The sequence below is a fragment of the Cavia porcellus genome, unplaced genomic scaffold, assembly GCF_034190915.1.
Source record: "Cavia porcellus strain 051 isolate PalLab524CR breed Dunkin Hartley unplaced genomic scaffold, mCavPor4.1 scaffold_25, whole genome shotgun sequence".
Taxonomy (NCBI): domain Eukaryota; kingdom Metazoa; phylum Chordata; class Mammalia; order Rodentia; family Caviidae; genus Cavia; species Cavia porcellus.
Window position 1 is genome coordinate 34,423,256 of NW_026947508.1, and position 16,649 is coordinate 34,439,904.

The 16,649-nt window shown below is 38.2% G+C and overlaps 1 protein-coding gene across 15 annotated transcripts in view; it reads left to right on the top strand.

Annotated features, from left to right (window-relative positions):
- Positions 1 to 1,941: 1,941 nt before the first annotated feature.
- Positions 1,942 to 16,649, top strand: part of Scmh1 (Scm polycomb group protein homolog 1) — a 213,066-nt gene continuing 198,358 nt past the window's right edge. For 6 of the 15 annotated variants that reach the window (XM_063236204.1, XM_063236202.1, XM_063236201.1 and 3 more), the window contains exon 1: positions 1,942 to 2,115. The gene's annotated coding sequence lies outside the window, so the exon portion shown is untranslated. Of the gene's footprint in view, positions 2,116 to 10,042; positions 10,182 to 16,649 lie in introns of those variants that run through there. The other 9 variants (XM_063236208.1, XM_063236207.1, XM_063236209.1 and 6 more) reach the window with 4 other exon arrangements.

Sequence of the window (16,649 nt, forward strand, 5' to 3'; positions counted from 1 at the left end):
CAGGCTGGTCTCAGCCTCTAGAGCAGATGGTATTACAGGCATGCCCTACAACATTTGGTATCATTTATTCATTAACATTTTGTGTTGCTTTTAATGTGAAACAAAAAACGATAATGTAATGAACATGTTACTAATAGTTTAAATCCTCTATGCACACCGCCCTGATGACATTCCCACCTCCTAGAGACAGCCACTATCCTATATATTTGTGTTTTTTCCAGTCTTAGGGATTGAACCTAGGGCTTCCACATACTAGGCAAACAATGCATATCTTTGTATTTTTACCACACGTGTGTGTGTGTGTGTGTGTGTGTGTGTGTATGTGTGTATGTCCTTCAACAAAACTGTCATTCTTTTATTTTAAAACTTTGTAAGTGGCATCATGTTGTTTATTCTCTTTTGTTCAGTACTCTGAGATATTTTCATGTTATTACAGATAGTTCAAAATTAAGGGGCTGGCCTTTGGGGGGGGGCGTTGAGGACTAGAGTAAGTATTTTAGGCTTTGTAGGTCATACAGTCAGCCCACTGTAGTACAATACAAAGACAGCTATAGAAAGCCTGACAGAGTTACCATAAAACTTTACTATATAATTTTCCTATGCCATGAACTATTACCCTTCTTTTGAATTTTCTCTCAACTATTTAAAAACATAAAAAAACATTCTTAGCTCCTGGGCAGATACAAATAAAAAAGGGATCAGATTTGGCTCAAGGATCATTGTCGGTCCTGCAGTTCGTCACTTCTATCATTATTTTCATATAAAATTAAAGCTGAGAAATTAAAACTATTTATTCATTGACATTACAAAAAAACCAATGAAATAAAATAATTAATTTTCTTAAAAAATTAACGAGAAGAGTGATGTTTTGACATTTGTGTAAGTCTTTTAACATCTGTTTTAAATGAAGACAGTGGATTTTAAATAGGGCATTTACTCTGTTGTAATATTTATTCTGTGGAAAACTTCACTGTGCAATCTGAACAAGGGTGGAAAAAGCAAATAACGTTTGACACAATTAGGAACCAAATTTTGAAAAAACTTTCAAAGGATCTCAGGGACACCCAGAGGTCCCAGGACCACATTTTGCAAGCCGCTTACCTACAAAATAAACCTGGAACTCTAGGCGTGCAAGGACTTCCTTCCACGTTCTGCTTTCCTTTTCCTAACTTTTGCAGCACCACCACTCTATCTCCCTGTGCTCCCGTCACTCTCAGTCTTTCCAGCAAGTCCGCCCCACCTATGCCTCGCCCCCATGCCTTTGCACTCATCCTGCCCTCCGCCCGAAGCGAGAGCTCCCCCTGCAGATTCCAACAGTCAGCTTGAACGTGCTTGGCTCAGGATGCTCCTCCTAGGAGTGTTCGGCACAGAGCTGAGCACTCCTGCAGGCACAGCACAACCTCCACTCGGTGGTTTCCCAGCTGCGCGACCTCGAACGAGCGGCTTCGCCTTCCGGGATTGGGTTTCCTACCGCAGAGCCCTGTAAGAGGGGCCCATGCACCTTGCCTGCCTCACCCCGGCCCACGGCGGACTGGAAAGGATGACCCCACGCGGCACCCGCTTCACATCTAGGTCCCCGGCGGCGCTGCTGCCGAGGATTTCCGCGCGCTGATCTCTATTCTCCTCACGCCAACCCTCCGGGTTAAGCGCCATCGTGTTAGAGAAGTCGGCGCTGGCGAGGCGGTGCCAAGTGACTCAACTTCACCGCAGTCAACCTCTGGCAAGTCCGGGACGCGGAGCCGACTCCCTGTGGCGGCGGGATTCGAACCTCAGCTCTCCGCGGAAGTCGGTTACCCAACTAGGGCAGCTAAGCCGCCCGCGAACGCCAGGAGGAGTCCCTCCCGCTCTGCCTCCGTCCCTCCCGCCCCCGCCCGCGCGAGCCTAACGGCCGTGGCGCGCGCCACCTCGCGGCGGGAGGCGCGGGCCGGGCGGGGCCGGGAGCCCCCGCCCCCTCGGCCGCCGCCGCCACAGCCTCTTCTCCGGAGCCCCCCGCCGCCCGCCGCCCGCCGCCCGCCGCTCTCGGGAACCTCCGCCCGCCCCAGCCGGGGTCTTCTCTCGCTCCCTGCGCAGCAGAAACATGGCGGCGGGTAGGGAGTGAGCCGCCCGGGCCCGCAGGTAAGCGTCTCGCGGCAGTCGCCGCCCGCTCGCCCCGCGTCCAGAAGGACGGCCCGCAGCGGGGAGCTCTCCGCGCCGGCGCTCGGGGCGCCCCGCTCTCTGGGGCCCGCGCGCCGGCGGCCTGAGCTGCGTCCCGGCCCAGGGTCCGGCTGCCCGCCCTGCTGCGGCGGCAATGGCCAGGGGACTCCAGCGCTTCTGCCCCGGCCCGGGCCCCAGAGGGTCGGCGTCGCGGGGAGGTCGGCGCGGTCGCACTGTCCGCGAGGGCGAGGCGGAGGCTGGCTCCGACCCAGGCGGGGGTCTGCGCGGGCTCAGTTGATCCGATCGATGGGACAGGGGAGGTGACAGAACGCCGGCGAGGACGAGGTCGCGGGCGTGGTGGCCTGGAGCTGTCAGCAGCCGTCCTCGGGACTGGGAGAACTCCTGCGTGCCACCTGCCCCTGCCCAGAGCCCCGGAAGAAACCCGAGGGGAGAGTAGGTCTCAAACCGCAGACTAGAGCGGGAGTATCAGGCACCAGGCGAGGAGTAGCCCCGGAGAACTGGACACGTGGTCACAGCTGTGAAAGAGGCTCCTAGGAGCTGGTGAAACCCCAGGACGTGTCCAAACCGGGAGGGAATTTAAACTCATCCAGAGCCTCCCTCTCCTCAAAATCCATGCCAAAGTGACTTCGAGAATCCCAAATAATACCCTAATAATTTGGTAAACCGCTTTGGACAGTCTTCTAGTGATGGGAAACTAGTCTGCTTCCATTCTCCTGAATAAATTTGCTTATAGGTTGAAAGAAACATCTACCTCCAACTTTCCCACTTCTTGGCCAGCTATTAAGATATCTGATTTGTCTTAACAAATTCCACTGTCTTCCATCTTTTTTGATATTCCGTGCTCTCAGATTGTGTCTTGAAATGAGCTTTAATTTTCCTATGTCCGTTGTAAAGAAGAGATTCTTAATGAACGTGGAGACAAAACTTAGTTTCTTCAAGAAGGAAGCTCTTTGGCCTCAAGGGTTGATTTGCTTAAATAAAAAGTGCTGTCCCTTCCTCAATTCTGTGCTGTTTTGAACTTGAAAGAAAAAAAAGCTTTCAAAGTAATGTGTGTTCATATGAACTAAAAGAGATCTTATTTCATGAAAATTTTTCAGGTCTTTTTTAAAAAATGTCTATAAACAATTTATTAAATGAACTAATGTATATCAGAGGGTTTTTAAATGTAACATACCATGCAAATAAAAGTGCTTATTATTTTTACTCTGGAGTGAATTGAGATCTACTTTGGTGCCAAACTGCAATTTAATACTTGGTTGGAGAGGGAAATGCTTTATTCTACCGAACTGTTTGCTCTATCACTAACTGCCAGCAGAAGGCCCCAAATTACTTTGAAAAAGGACACTTTTGATTGTTCACTTAACAGCATTAGTCTTTGCTTGCGTTTTTAAAAAATTTACCCTTAGTGTACATAGAATAAAAGTTTTTAAAGGGTTGTTTTCCAGCTTTATAAACCCCTGCCTAAGCAACCTTGTAGATCAGTAATTTCTCAAGCCCATAGAAATGTGATGGCCTTATAGATAAAATGCTAAACTCTTATGTCTGGGACCCTGTTTAAATTCTAAGCAACATTTTACTGTTTTTATAATTTAAGCAAGTACATATCAGTAGTCAGAATTGATTGTCCTTCTTACATATTCATTTGTAAAAATTAGTCAGTTTTTGAAGTTTGTAGCACACATGCCAAGTTTTGATTTCTGGTATGTTCGTGCAATGCTATTTCCCTTTTATGTAAACTAGGTAAAATATTTGTATAGCACCATTCTCTACAGAACTGCACAGATTCAGAAAAGGCTCTGAATGCTTCAAAGAACTTAGAGTTACAGGTTGGAGCCACTAACACTGGTGTGGACATTGTACTGAAAATTTAAATTTAGCATGTTCTAATCTTTATACTTACATATTTGCTATGTGTCAGGCCCTATGCTATATTCTGTGCTTAGCTAAGTATACACAGATGAATAAAGGAATTTCCATTCCTCATGAAGCTGGCAAATTCTATGTTTAAATAGATCATCTCAGATTAAAGATAAGAACTATGTATATGATGCTGTAGTTGCCCAAAAGGAGGCTGTTAGACTAGCCTAGGAGTTGGGGGGAGGCTTTAGGAAGAGGCGACACCTGACCCAGATACTTAACTGCTTAGTAAGAGAAAACTAGGCAAAGATGAGTAGAAAGTGTGCTTCAAACAGCACACAGCTTTAACAAAAGAATTAGTGCAAAAAAAAAGAATGGCTCCCATAAAGAACCACAGTAGCTGGGATTGCTAAGAATGTGACAATAAAGCTACATGTGGTAAACTGTGGGGCTGCAATAACAGAAACCATGTCATGATGGATAAATATTTTGAAATTAATTCAGTTAGGGTTTTTTTAGTTACTGAAAAATAATTATCAGACATAGTTAAAGTAACGTTTTTAAAGTGGTCATAAAAATGAAGAGAAAAAAATGAATTTGAGAAAATTCATGAGGTTGGGTTTGCAGGTAAGAGAATGAGAAGTCTGCTGTGTTGCTTAGGTTTTGCCTTGGGTTACTAGAAGGGCGGTGGTTAACATTAACTGAAACAGGAAACTGAGTGATGAGTTGTTGTAGACTTGAAGATTTTGTGATTTCTTTCTTGGAACATTTAGCAGCTTTTTATTTTTTTAGATTTTTATTAGTAAATGTCTTTTACATTCTTATTGGTACAAGTCCTAGAGTGATTACATTCATCGTAGGGAGTTGGTACATATACATAATACATCTTAATTTTTTATATCCCCCATATCAGATCAATGAAAAAATATAGTAGAAGTAAGCTAGGGGGCAAGGTTGGTTCATAAAGTGTAATATTAATGTATTTTTACTAATTTGAAGCTAAGTTTCCTGATTTGGAGCTGTTCTGATAGCTAGGTCCCTGCATGCATAGCTAAAATATAGCAGAAATGAAGATCAGTGAAATTGAATATAAGAAACTGTGAGGCTAGTATGTATCGAATGCATCATTATGGATAGTGAAGTGATTTCAAATGATGGGATGTAGAGAAAAGAGAAAGTTGTGACCCAGATGCAGATAATTAATCGAGAGGGTGGTAGATGACAAATGAGCAGGCAGGGTGGAGAGTGATACACTCAGATGGTATAAACTTTAAAGGGAGAATTTTTTATTTTATGGAAAAATAAAACAATTTCATAACAAATTAGGAGAGGAACAGTAGTTAATATATTGCATATTGTTATCTTCAAAGTAATTACTCAGAGTACAAGATATGGGCATCAAAAACTTCACCAAATAATATTAGCACAAACCTTTCTTTTCAGTGAATTGACAGAAACTAACAATATAACTCTTACATATTTTTTCCTTTTCCTTTCTCTTTCCCCCAGCCTCGTTCCTCTTTCCTTTTGAGAAATTTCTTCCCATTTCACAATGTCTCTTGTATATTTTGGTCATATTTACTCTTTCATTTTCTCACATCAGGGAGCCAATAGGATGTTTACATATGTGAGTATGACGTATTTCACTTATGAGTTGTGGTCTCAAGTTGAGTCCATTTACCTAGACAAGTTTCAAATTTATCCTTCTTTATGGCAAAATAGGTACTCCGTTGTATAAAAATACCACTTTTTTTTTTTTTGGTCCATTCCTCGGTTGATGGGCATTTAGGTTGTTTCCAAGGTTGTTTGTAATTTAGCTATTACAAATTCTGCTGCTATAAACACAGGTACACATATATTGTTGTGGTAATGATGCTTTTAATTCTTCTGGGATGATATGCAAAAAGGGAATAGCTGGGTCAAATGGGACCTGTAATTCTAGTTTTTTGAGGGGTCTTCTTACTGATTTCCACAGTATTTGCACCATTCCATACTCTCAACAACAGTAGAAAAGGCTTCCTTTTTCCCCACAGCCCTTCCAGCATTTGTTATTGATGTTTTGATGATAGTTGTTCTTTCTGGGGCAAGACGAAATCTCAGTGTTGTTTTAATTTGTATCTCTCAAACCACCAATGATATTGAACATTTTTTCATATATTTATTTGCTATTTGTGTTTCTTTATCTGAGAAATACATATTCATCTCAGATGCCCGTTTTTTGATTCAGTCTTTGAATTTGGGGGCCTGATTTTTTTCAATTTTTTATACATTCTAGATATAAGACCTTTGCTGAGGAATAACTGGCTAAAATTTTTTCCCACTCTGTAGGTTGCTTTTTCACTCTGCTGGTGATTTCTGTGGATGAACAAAAGCTTTTTAATTGTATGAGATCCCAGTGGTTGGTTCTTTGTAATATTTCCCATGTGATTTGGGTTTTGTTCATGAAGTCTCTGCCTATACCTACGTGATTTTGACCTATTTTCTCTTCGAAGTAGATTTGTTAGATTAAGGATATTTAGATCCTTGATCGATTTTGATTTTAGTTTAGTATATGGTGATAGAAGTGAGTGTAGTTTTAGTCTTCAGCATATGGAAAGCCAGTTTTTCCAGCACTATTAATACATGGCTGTATTAAAGATTATATTTTTTCCAGTGATCATGTTTGGCTCTTTTGGCAAAGGTAAGATAGATGAGTTTCTTTAGAGTTGTATCTGCATTTTCTGATTGCTTCCACTCATCCTTGGGTCTGTTTTGTTTTGTTTTGTTTGCCAATCCCATGCTGATTTTATTACAGTACATGCTGATTTGTAGTACAATTTCAAATAAAGGATTGTGACACGGCCTGCCTTGCCTTTGTTGTCCAAAATTAGTTTAGCTATTCCAGGTCTCTTCTGGTTCCACATGAATTTTAGGAATCTTTTCTGTAGTTCTGTAGGAATGCTAATGTTATTTTGATTGGGATTGCATTAAATCTGTATAATTATTTTGGGAGTATGACCATTTTCATTATGTTGGTTCTTCCTATCCATGAGCAACAGCTATCTTTCCATTTTCTGGTATTTCAGAGAAGGAATTTTTAAACCAAGAGTGGAAAGTTAATTTCTTTTTTACTCTTTCTTTGCATACAGGGTTATGACCTCTTCCTTTTATTCAAGTCTAATTTATTATTATTATTATTATTATTATTTGGGGATCAAACTCATGACCTTGTGCTTGCCAGGCAGGTGCTTGTGCCACTGAGCTAAATTCCTGGGCCCTGATTAATGATTTCTTGTCCTCAGTCTTGAAAAGTAGGAGGACAAATACCTAATTTCAAATACTTTCTGCTAATATGTAAAGACAAATAGATAATTAGTGGCTAGGCAAGAAACAATTAGATAAACAGTGAGGATATACGCATAGTTTGGGGGCAGAGTACAAAGAAAAGAGTCTAGAATTTGGAGTTGAAAAGACTAGATTCATGTCTGGACTCTGTATTTTACTAGCCTTATGACTGACTGTATAGAAAATTGTTTTGCCTCTGTGAAATTCATTGTCCTTATCTATTAAAAAACAAATTTCTGTTTTATCAGGTGATACAGTTTATATTACGCACACACACAATCACCATAAAAGCAGTTGTCACTTGATAGATGCGAATTCAGTGTTAGTTCCATCCACCTACCTTTAAGAGGCTTATATTCTGCTAATACAATCAAACTTTTTCATGCTTACTGTATTCAAAGGCAGAATACAGTAACTACTCTAAGGGAGATTAAAAACAGAGTGATGTAACAGTTCAGAGAAGGCAGCCATTATTTCTCAATATTCAGAAACAGTGTTAGCCTTGGACAACAAAATTCAGTAGAGTAAGTAATGATTTACATGGAGATAGAAAGGTCAAATGTAGATTATGTTTGTTAAGATAATCACTGCCATAATTTTGCTTATGGTGTTTTCATGTGTCAGTGGTGGGATATGTGGCTAGAGATATTGGCTGAGCTATTTTGTATGAAAAACCTGAAACGATGCCATTTGGAGTTGATTCTAGACACACTATGGAGCCATTGATTATGTATTTACTCTCTACTTCAATTTAAATTGTGTAAAATTTATAGGCATTAATTTAGAACTCCACATTTTGTTTGAAGAAAATCAAATAAGAAATTACACATTTGAAAATCACTTCCTATATAGGCCAACTTTATGTTTAAAGAAAAAGAAACTACTAAGATTTGTTTTGAAGTTGTAGCCTGTTCTTTGCAGTTACCTTGTTTGATAGATGGGCTTAGTGGAGTTAAGAAACATGTAAGATCTCATCAGCAGAAAGTGACCAAAATGCAAATTCTTTTTTCACCCAAGTGTACTAATTTAGATTTGACTAATATAGATTTGAAAAGAAACTTCAGCTTCTCTGTGTAACTGTACAACCCTGGGCAACTTCACTTTGACTCTTAGATCTGCTGTTTCCTCATTTGTAAAACAAGGGAAGGTGTAGTTACACGGTTTAAAATTTTTTGCATAATGTTGGTTACTTACTAGGAACTGAAATGTTGTATGAAGTCATTTAGGACATTGTCTACCACACTGTATGGATGCTGTGCACTTTATATTCGTATACCTGCATGTTATTTGTCCTATTATTACTCTTTTTTTTCTATTATTACTCTTAATCGCACTTAATTTTCAAAATACTTACGATGAGGATATATCTTACTGTACAAATAAAGGAAACTGAATCTTAAATATTTATAAATTTGCCCAAATCACACAGAGTCTTTGGAGGTACTCCATTCTACTCCTTGGTGCTAGTTTGGACAGAGTTAGTAGGCCTGATATCCCCTCTTTCTTAAAACATCCCCCGCCTCCTCTCCTGGATTTCCAGTTCATTTCAATACTGTTGCTCCTTTCTGGCTATTTCAGTGCAAGTGTCCTTATATGGAAACTTTTCTTATCTGTCTTTGGTCCTCAGCCTTCTTCTTTACATTCTCTTAACAGTCTCATCCACTCTCTTGGCTTCCAGTAACATCTGTGTCCCCATGATTCAAATTTTTGTAAGAATATTAAACCTTATATATTTACATACCTTTGGATAGCTTACAAACAGTTATGTATCACATCTCCCTCAAAGTCACTGTGCCCTAAATTATACTCAACACCTTTGGCATTTTTCTTATTCCATAGCTTGTTGCAAGAAAATTTCTCTTCCTGAAGTATGATTTAGAGAAGTTTCAGGAATTCATTTCATAGATAGCATTGATCACTCAGATATAGAGGAATAAGATACAGTCCATTTTGTCAAGAAGCTCATAATCTGGGAGGTGAAGTAAGACACATACTTAACCTAGACAAACAAGTTAAATGCTAGTAACTGGATAGACACTGTATAAATTCACAGGTAGAGGGAAAAGTTATTGACTTCTGGGATGATTATATAAAGCCTCCAAAAATTCATTGCTTAAGTAAACCTCAACATAACAGAATAGAGACTGAGATAGGCAGCGTGGAAATTTGGAAACAGAGCTGCTTTGGGAATGGTAAGAGTGAAAATCTGTTCTTTCTCTTAAATCCTTGGATTATTAAAAGTGCCATTTAGATAAGTTTTCATAGGATAAATTCTAATGGTTTCTTGGTAGGAAGTATTATAGATTCGATTATTAACAGTTTATTGGAACATTCTATTGAGCATATACTCTGCACTAGACACTTAGAGGACAAAGAAAGAAAATATTCTGTGCTGTGCAAGCATTCATAGCCTTCTAAGGGAAACAAAAATGATACTACATTGCAGTGTAGAAAGTACTATAGTAATGTTAGATGTGTTGTGATGGGATCTCTGTATATGTTACAGGCTTAATTGTGACTCCCCCAAATGGTTATGTAGAGTGTTCGCTTTGGCAGCACACATACCAAATGGATATATAGAAATTCTAACCCCCAGTATCTTAGAGTATGACTGTATTTGGAAATAGAGCCTTAAAAGAAATAATTAAGGTAAAATGAAATCCTATGTATGGAAACTAACTCAGTATGCCTGTTGTTCTTGTAATAGATTAAAACACAGGCATATCCAGAGGAAAGATCATATGAAGACAGAAGGAGAATGTGACTATCTATAAGCCAATGAGGGAAGTCTAGGAAGAAATCAACCTTACTGATACCCTGATCTTGGAATTCCAGCCTTCAGAACTGTGAGGAAGTACACTTGTACAACATCAGTCTGTGATATTTGTTATAGCAGCAGGAAACTATTAAGACCCATCTTAGAGAAGTTAGTATCCAGTTTCGCCTAAGAATGCAGAGATGATGTAGGTAGCAGTGGACAGACAGAGATGGGAAAGGATACATTATTACAGTCACAGAATGTTGAATATCATCACAAATGTTTTCCTTTTTAATTTGAAATGTATTAATATCTTGGTAGATAGGATGTCAGATCATTAATACCCTGCTTTCTGATAAGGAATTGAGGGAGCAGATGATGTACCTAACTGCAAACAGGTACTGAGCATCTGAACAACTCCTCAAGACCAGGTCTTCTTACTACAGATTACGTGCTTCTTCCAGGATGACTCATGCCTCCTTTGACCTCCTTTTAAAACCATGTGCTGTTTGAGCCTCTTGGTAGTTCTCTTGAAAGTCATCATGAATTAATTTTCATAAAATTTAGAACATATAAAAGCTTATGCATTATTTTTCTCCTTGTATTTATTGTAGGCATTATAATTGCTCACTTTTAAAATTTAAGTATAGGGACTGGGGATTTAGATCAGTGGCATAAGTGCCTGCCTTGCAAGCACCCAGTCGTGGTACCAAAAAAAAAAAAAAAATTAAAGTGTATACATGTATATTTGTTTTAACCTGTTGTCTTTTGCTCATTGACTTACTATAGGCACATTCCCAAGTGTTATTTGTTATAATTGCTTCATACTCATGCTTACATAGACTTTTTCTCTGGAGCACTCAAACATGATGAAAATAAGGCTATTTCAGCCAGCATACTTGTTCTTGAAGATATTTAAAAAGAGAGCAGGTGATTTAGAGTTTTAAACTTCTAATTTTGATTTTTGTGGAGCCCTGCCTGCTTCTGCTTATCTCAATGGATAGCTAAGAAGTCTCCAAATCATATTACATTTATTTGTTTGAGTATAAATTAATTTGGGAGTATAAAAAGTTATTGTATCATAGACATAAAGGATCATAATTCCAAATTAATGGAACATATGAGTTTAGAAACTTAATTTTTTGCATTTATTCAGGTTTTTATTTGTTCATTTATTCAATAAGTATTTATTAATCTCTGATAACTGCCATACAGTGCCATGTATGTTGATAGAGATGAATGCTATATTTTAAAAAATGATAAGTTCATGGAGCTAAAGAATATATTTTTGATACATTTAACAGCCAAATATTACTGTCTGTAATAATAAAAGCTCCTAAAAATGGATTAGAAAAGGACAAACTGATAGAAAAATGACAAGACATAAGTAGGCTACCCTAATTGCTTATTAACCATTCACCAATAATGAGGTAAAGACAAATTAAACTTCTAAAAAGATATAATTTTGAACCTATCAGATTGGCACAAATTAGGAAGCCTGATAATACTAAATACAGAGTACAGACAGTCTTGGACACTATTGATAGTAATAGAAATTGCATAACCATTGTGAAAAACAATTTGGCAGTAGGCGGTAAAACTAAAATATACTTCCAGTTCATTAGTTCCATTCCTATTTATATATTCTTTAGAAACTCTCTAATGTATGCATAAAGGAATATACAAAAAACTTATACAACTTTGTTACAGCAAAAAATTCACAGTAATTCAAATGTCTTATCAAAGAATGAAAGTACAGTAAGTTTCAGACTTATAAATAAGCTCTGGTTTCAGAGAACATTCCGTGGATTCTTTCACAAGTAAAACAGTGAGTTTTATACAGCTTGGCAAAAATATACAATATATGTTGCTTTGCACTTCCTAGCAGTCCGCTCCAGAGTACCACTGCTTTTTGTCTTGTTTCCGTACACCTTGAGCTCTAATTGAGCGCTTTTCTACTGTATACAATTGCACTCTACAGTAAGCACACAGCAGCATAACTGTGACAGTGTCCCACAGACACCTGGGCTACTTCTGCGATTTGCTTGCATTTACAAATATTGGTAATGCTAGGTCTGTTCATATCTGTGAAGGTTCGTAACTGGAATGTTCGTAAGTCCAGGTCTTATTTTATTGTGATATAGTTACCTAATAGAATTCTATGTAATAATGAAAATGTATGAATTAAATCCATAAGTAACTTGAGTAAATCTCATAAATGAAAGGTTGAATATAAATTAAGCACATTTCAGGACACAGTTACATAAAGCTTAGGTTGTATTTCAGTTGAGTCAGGAACATTTAAGTGGCCATTATTCTTTATACTTTTTTAATATATCTGAACTATTTCATTACATAGTATTTTAAAAGAACAATAATTACAGCACTCAGAAAGCTGGAACAGGAGAATTGAATCTTCAAAGCCAACCTAGTCCACATAGCAAGTTGGACTGGTATGGGCTACATATATGGTTCTTTTTAAGGTGTAATACAGAGGTGTAATACCTCAGTGGCACAAGTGCTTGTCTGGCAAGTGCAAGGGTGTGAGTTCAATCCCCAGTACAAAAAGCATAATACAGGGATGGAGGGGAATAGCAAATGTATAAAGATATTATTAGAATGAATCATAGAAAATACTTGGTTTTGTAATTCTAAAATGGTCTTGACTCTATCTCATTCAGTTTAGCATAACAAGTACAGTTAATAGAAATATATTTAAAGTACTATGTGAATATAAGGGCAAAACAACTGACTACTAAAGTAAAGAGGGAAGATAGTCTTACTAGGTTTCTGGAGAAGAGAATGACATTCAAACCAAATCTTGAAGGTTGAGAATGAGATAGGAGAAAAAAGAGGGCCTTCCTAATAGAAAGAGGAATCTGCCTCAGAATAGTGGAGGTCAAAGAAATGCAATGAAGGAAGAGACTAAAATGAGAAACTATAATAGCACATTATTTGTATAACACTTATTAAACAGGCATATACAAGTTAAGTAACCTGTCCACGATCACAGGGCTGGCAAGTGGTAGAACCACAGTTTGAACTCTGTCATTCTGAATCCAGAGTCTATCCTATTGTTGATGGGAAATCTTAGAGCTTTCAGTGATAACAAACAGCCTACTGCAGCATGTGTGCTGTAGATTTGCCACCACTGGTCTGTACTCTTGGGCAGAAAGCTTATACTATTAAGCAAAATCAGAGGAAAGTGGCATTTTTTTTCTTTTATATTTTTTAATTTTGAAAGTAGTAAAATACAATAGAACAAGACAGAATAAAGCCAAATGAGACCGTGTAGTGAAATTGGTACAGAACTTTACATCATGTTACCAGGATAACAGTAATAGGTATCACAGTACATTTTGTTATCTTTACAATAGTTGTTCTTTCAATCACATATATCAAAATAAAATGAAATACAGAACATTATAGAATTTATCAAGACAGAATATTGAATAGAGCAGTACCATTAATCAGAATAAAGCAAAACAGTAATAAAAATATTTGCCTTCAAAGAGATGGTAGAAGGAAATCTCCCCTATTTGCTATGGTTAACATCACAAGAGATGCTCAGATTTCTGGTTCCCATTTGCTGATGGGGGTATAGAGGCAGGGGGTAGGGGAAGTGGGATGTTTGACTCTAGGCTGTGCACCAGTAGGTTCACTATTGCTTAGCAGGGAGGCAGGCTGGTTGCTTGGTTTCCCAGTGTCCTAAGTTCCAACATGGTGTGGATCTCAGGAGACACTGGTGGTTCTCCCCCTAGAAGGGCCGCAGTCTGCCACACCACTGCCGCTTACCAGGGAGGCAAGCTGCTTGCTTGGTTTCCAGGGTCTTAAGGTCCAACATGATGTGGATCTCAGGAGACACTGGTGGTACTCCCCCTGGAAGGGCCGCAGTCTGCCACACCACTGCCGCTTACCAGGGAGGCGAGCTGCTTGCTTGGTTTCCCAGGGCCTAAGTTCCAACACGGCACAGATCTCAGGAGAAACTGGTAGTTCTCCCTCTGGAAGGGCCACGGAAAGTGGCATGTTTGAGTAGTTAAGGAAACAATAATAAGTTACAAAAAGAAAAGAATGGTCAGCAGTATGAAAGGTCCTAAAAAGAGCTAACAGAAATATTTTTAAAAACATAGACTATTAAAAAAGTTGTGCTCTAAGATATGGTAAAGATTACCAAGCTAATAGAGACATAGATATCTCAGGATACTAATTATTCAACCTGTAAGTTCTATATGTTAGTGATTATAATTCCATTTAATTGCAAAGAAGATAGAGCAAGATGCTCATCAATAGATCAGTTAGTAAATACTTTACGTATCAATACGATTGAAAAAAGTTTTGATCCTTTGGTGTCCGTAGTTGTATTTCTCTTAGCTAATTAGAATTAATATTGACAATTTATTTTTCTGTTACTTTCTCTGTTTATCCTGTTGTTGATTTAATGTATTTTAAGAATCAGACCTTTCATAGATGAAAAGTGAAAAAGATCTTATAAGCAGCAGTCAATGGAAATTGTTTGATGTCTAGAAGTACTGATTCAGGTCCCAGTTTGCCACTTACTGGCAGTAATATAGGCAAGAAGTTTGCACTAAATGAACTTTAAGATCTTTTCTAACTCTCTGTGATTGTTAGGTTAGTTCATCACAGAAATTGAGACCCAAAGAAAGAAACGGCTTGGCAAGGGCCATAAAAACTGAAATCTGATTTACGTGACTCTTGTTCCAGGAAATCAGGTGACAGAATCAATAAATATTTGAGTGGCTGCTACATATCAGGCATGAACTAAGGATATGAAAAAACAGTCATCTGTAATTGTTTGAGAATTCATTTATCTAACATATAAAAATTAACAATCAGAATCTTCTGTTTGTTTATGTATATCTTATCTTGGTCTGTTACTTTTTAAAGAACACCTACTCTGTGTAAGATGGTATACTAAAGGGAGATACCCTTCTCTATGAATGAGCCAGATTTATTGAAACAAGTAGCGTAGTGTTTTTCACCTACTGCATACATGTTTTATTAGCACTGTCTTATGCATAAACCAAGAATGAGAAATATTTGGCCAAGATCATGCAGTTTATAGGTGGTAAAATTCAGTTTAAAAACTGAAAGAAAACAAAAAGCTTCAGTTTCAAACCATGACTAGCCTATCTTCAAACCCAGTCCCGGGGTGCCCTTTCTGTTTCACCATGTATGCTTCCCCTCCAGTGTTGTATAATTTCATGAAATTATTAGTATATGAGGCAAGATTTAATTGCAGGGACTGACTTTCTGACATTTTTAACTAAATATGTCTTATATGCTAAACAACTTAGGCAAACTTGAAAAATTCCTAGTGATATAATTTGGATCGTAAAGATCCCCCAAAGGTCCAAGTGTTAAAGGTTTAGTCAGCTTGACACTCTTGGAAGGTGGTGAAACCGTTAAGAGGTAATGTGAGAGCTTTGTCTTTGCAGAGGATAACGAGAGTCCAGCTGCTGACTTCCTTCCAACCCCTGCTGTCTTACCATGAGTTAAGCAGCTTTGCTCTACCATGTGTTGCTTCACTGCAAGCCTAGAACTGAGCCAAAAATATTTTTTTCCTTGTAAGTTATTTCAGCTACTGTATTTGTTATAGTGACAGAAAACTAATTAATAAAGTTGAAAAGAAGACTGAAATGCTTTGGCGAATCGGAGTGAAAATTCTTCTTTCATTTGTTTGTTTTGTAATGCTGGGGTTGACTCCAGATCCTCACACATGCTATCCATATACCGTGCCTGAGGTACCTGCTTAGCCTTTTTTTATTTTGAGACCCAGTTTCACTGTATTGGCTAGGCTAGCTTGAAATTTGTGATCCTCTTGCCTCAGTTTCCCATGTAGCTGTGATTATAGGGTACCACCACACCTAGTTTGTTTACTTTTTAGTTTGAACAAATACATGGATAGTTTCCTTGTTAGGGTCAATGCTCATAATTTAATAAATTTTGGTTTCTGTACTTTCTGATCCTTTGATCTGTATCCACTCCTCTCTTCCTCAACTAATAAACATTTACCAACTGCCTACTAATGATACAAAGGAGAATAGATAAAGTTCCTTCCCTCAGTGAATTAATTATCCAGATAAGAAGTATCATTGCTTGACATCAGTTCTCTTCCTCCCTCAAACCATAGCACTAATTGAATCATGAGAAAAACATCAAACAAATCTTGTTGGAGGAATACGCTACAAAATAGCTTATACTTCCAAAACTGTATAGGTCATCAAAATGAAAAAGCTGAGAAACTGGTAGCCAAGAAGAGCCTAAGAAGGCATGGCAGTGTATGATTATTACCTGGGAACAACAAAACAAGAAGTTGTTAGGTGAAAACTGAGGAAATCTGAATAAAATATGGGATTTAATTAATAATGTAAATGTTTCATTAATTGTAAGTAAGTAAGTATACCATTATAATATAAACGTTAGTAACAGGGGAAGCTGACTGTAAGATATATGGAAACTTTGAACTGTATAATTTTTCTGTAAATCTAAATTTTCTTATAGAAGGTTAGATAGCTATAATCCTAATACTAATACT